Here is a 4,220-nt window from a genome sequence, read left to right on the forward strand (position 1 = left end):
AGAAGAGCATTGTTGAGAAAAGGATCCTTGAGTCCCCAAGGAAATCCCCAAGGAATTCATGAAGAAAAGGGAAGAAAAAGAAGAAGGAAAGTTGCTGAACTACAATCCGAACGGATTGTAGAGAATCCGTCCGTCCTCGCCAGTCCGAGCGTCCTTACCAGGAATCCGCTCGGATTCCCCATGCCCAGTCCGAGCGTCTTGTTCCTTGATCCGCTCGGATCGTCCATCCCAGATCCGGCCGTCCCGACTCCCAGCCGCACGGATCACAGCACAGCACAGTTTCGTTCTTCAAGCTACGAAATGGAGAAGCCCTTCTCTCGGATAATCCCGGAGGCTCCTTGCTCAACTTAAAAAGTGTAATTACTAGTTTAGCCCTTAGTTAACCCTAATGCATCCTCCCTAATTTTCACTATAAATACCCCATTAGTCTAATTAGAGGAGCATGTTCTTCTTATCAATAATTAGAGTAGTTAATATCAATCAAATCTCTCTTCAATATTGTAATCAAATATTAATCAAGTTTTAATCCAAGTTTTAGTTCTTTAATCTCTCTCTTGTTCTTACTTTGTTTTGGGTAATTGAAGATTATTTGGGTTATTATTGGGAGATTGACAACCTCTCAATCTAGGATTCAAGTACTTCTATTATTCTTGCTTTATTATTGGAATCATTAGTAGGTATAATCCTCTTAATCCCTTTTTAATTATTGCTAATTACTTTCATTTATTCATCATGTTTCATTATGTTAGTATGATTGACAACCTTCCTAGCATGATCAATATGATAATGAGTGAGTAGTCTCTTAGCTAGGGTTTAATGGGTGATTAGGGGAAACCAACATGGGGAATGATTCATGCTTAAATTAATATGCTTTCATATCTTATTTGCTTGCTTGTTTTGATCTTAATACATGCACATGTTATATTTGATGAAATGCTAAGCCTATGAATCCTTGCATTTACTATCATCTTCTATCCTTTCAACTTGACTTGTAAGACATAACCCAACTCGAGTCTTGTTAGACCATGCATGTGTTAAGTAGGGAAGATTAAGTCGACTTGTAGGTGTTGTACAATCCAAGAGATTCGGCTCCGGGACCCAAACTTTCCTAGGATTGTAAGATATAACCCAACTCAATCCATCACAACAATAATTGCTTATAATTTGAGAACATGTTTGTATGATCATATCCCATGATTCCCCTATGAACCCATGACACCCTAGTGCTTTTAATCAATTGTTTACACCCTAATTTCATTTACCTTGTTAGTTTATTTTCATTGCTATTTTAGTTTAGTAACCTTCTACATCAACCCAATTTGTGACACCCCTAGACACCACTAGTTACAATAGAATCTTCATTTCAATACCCGTCCCTTGGGATCCGACCTTTACTTGCCTCTTTACTAATTGTAGAGTTGTTTGTGAAGTATAAATTGTGTTTTGTATCGACCATTGACCAACGACCACATATGCTTAATTGTGAACACCAAATGGCTCCGATCAAAAATGGCGCCGTTGCCGGGGACGGTGTTTAATTGATTTAAGATTTCTTTTATTGTTTTTAGTTGTGTCTTTTTCACCTTGGGGAAGTAAAACTCCTCAAGGTTTGTTCTAATTGTTTTTGAGTTGTTTGATATTTTGCATGTCTAGAAGGTTACAAAGAGATTTGTTACCTTTTGACCGTGAAATCGAAAGAACCTTGACGAATAATAGGAGACTTGTTAGGAGGAATTTGGGAGGTGTTGGTGAAGTTGTTCAACCCACTAGTGAGTTTGTCAATCCTTTCGCAATAGAAGGAGAAGAAAACCCATTAAACAATACCACACAAAATCCACCTACAATGCCTAAATTCTCGTCACACTCTATACCCACCGAGGAGGATCTACCAAATGGTACTCCTACCCCACAACATCTTACCGGAAACTTTATTGCCAAGTCCGCCTTCATTCAACTAGTCGAGAGGAGCCAATTCGGGGGAATGCCTAGTGAGGACCCTCATTCTCATATGGAAACATTTTGTGATTATTGTGAAGCTATCTCTCAAACGGGCGTGACTCAAGACCAAATAAGATGGGTCTTATTTCCTTTTTCGTTAATCGGCACCGCAAAGCAATGGTTGAAGGGCCTTGATAAGGCCACCCTTGGAATAGATTCTTGGAAGAAGCTAGCTCTAGCTTTCTACAAAAATTCTACCCACCAGAGAAGACCAATATGCTAAGAGCTCAAATTACGGGTTTTAAGCAAAGGGATGAAGAATCTTTGTATGAAGCTTGGGAGCGGTTCAAAGGTATTTGTCGCTCATGTCCTCACCATGGACTTAGCGAATGGTTTTTAGTGCAACAATTTTGGAATGGTTTATATGAAGATTCAAGGAACATTCTCAATATGGGATCAAATGGAATGTTCACCGAAGTTGATGACAATCAAACATGGAACAAGATTGAGGAAATGGCGGTCCATAATTCGCAATATAGTAGGCCTCGCAAGGCTACTAGAGGAGGAAAGTATGAAGTGGACACCGTTACTCAATTTGGTGCTCAACTTAGTGCTCACATTGACACAATCAACTTGAAGTTTGAACAAGCTATGGCTAGACTTGAGGAAAGTTCAAAATCATCAAAGCATCATGTCAATGCCATGACGGCATCCTCATCAATCCCAAGCGGGATATGTGAGAATTGTGGAACCTTGGGTCATGACTCAAGCGAATGTAGGGGAACAACCGAACAAGTCAATGCTTTCCAAGCTTACAAAAGTGGTACCCCTTATTCAAATTTTTACAATGAAAACACCAAGTTCCATCCAAATCTCTCATACAAAAGCCAAAATGTCCAAAACCCTCAAACAACATACACTCCACCACCCATGAGAAATCAAAATCAAAGACCCTTTTTCAATCAAAACCAAGGTTACCAAAATCAAAACCCATACAATCACCACAATGACCAAAGTTTTGATGTCCAAAAAGCGGTCCTTCAAATGCAAAAGAATCAACAAGAATTTTTCACCCAAATGCAAAAAGATAGCCAAGCAAAAGACACCACCATCAACAACATTCTAGCTCACACCAAGATGTTGGAAACACAATTGACCCAACTAGCATCTTCGAGCTCACAAAGACAAAAGGGGCAATTACCACCTCAAGGTAATCCCCCTAGACATGAAACGGTTAGTGCCATTCACTGGAGAAGTGGTATAAGGTATGAAGCACCGAAGGAGCAAGTTGAGGATGAAGTTGTGAGAGCTAGTGAGAATGAAGTTGTGGTGCAAGGTCCCAAGGAAGGGGAATCATCAAAAGAAGAAAGCTCAAAGAAAGATGAAGACAAAGCCAAAGAAAAGGAGCCCATTGTGATTAGACTTCCTTTTCCAAGTCGACAAGCCAAGCCTAAATTTGATGATCAACTTGGAAAGTTCATGGAAATTGTGAAGAACTTAGAAGTCTCAATTCCTTTCACGGAATTAATCAATCACGTTCCGGCCTATGCAAAGTACATGAAAGATATCCTCACAAAGAAGAAGTCGATCCGGAAACTTGAGACTATCGCCTTCACCAAGGTGAGTAGTGCAATACTTCAAGGGAGTTCACCTCCAAAGTTAAAGGATCCGGGAAGCTTCTCAATACCGTGTACCATTGGCGACACAACGATCAACAAAGCCTTATGTGATCTAGGGGCTAGTGTGAGTGTCATGCCGTACTCGGTAAGTAAAAGGTTGGGAATGGGAGAGCTTAAATGTACCAATATCACTCTTCAAATGGCCGATAGATCGACGAAGACACCGCTAGGGATATGGGAAGATGTCCCCGTGCGAATTGGGAAGTTTTTCATCCCGGTGGACTTTGTCATAGTTGATATGGAGGAAGATTCCAACATTCCAATCATCTTAGGAAGACCTTTCCTACACACCGCGGGTGCGGTGATTGATGTGAAACATGGAGAGCTCACTCTAGAAGTGGGAGATGAAAGCATAACTTTTAATCTTGACAAGACCATGAGAGCTCCTCGTTTGCATGAGCCATGTTTCATGATTGATCATTATAGCCTAGGAAAGATGAGAAGAAGAAATCGGAACTCCAATGGAGGAAGAAAGTTGAAGATGCTCCATTCAAAGAGCAAGTAAATTGCGACAAGGAGAGCTTGCAAAGCTCATCAAAATCAACCAAGGAAGAAGATGATGGCCTCATTGGCCAAGAGAAGAAATTGGGAGAGTTGTCTCCA

At 40.5% G+C, this 4,220-nt stretch overlaps 1 non-coding gene across 1 annotated transcript; it reads right to left on the minus strand.

Annotated features, from left to right (window-relative positions):
- Window positions 1-2,214: 2,214 nt before the first annotated feature.
- On the minus strand, window positions 2,215-2,321 carry LOC141650561 (small nucleolar RNA R71). Its single transcript, XR_012546586.1, has one exon. It is a non-coding gene; the product is annotated as a small nucleolar RNA R71 (small nucleolar RNA).
- Window positions 2,322-4,220: the final 1,899 nt, after the last annotated feature.

Source organism: Silene latifolia, chromosome 3, assembly GCF_048544455.1.
Source record: "Silene latifolia isolate original U9 population chromosome 3, ASM4854445v1, whole genome shotgun sequence".
Classification (NCBI taxonomy): domain Eukaryota; kingdom Viridiplantae; phylum Streptophyta; class Magnoliopsida; order Caryophyllales; family Caryophyllaceae; genus Silene; species Silene latifolia.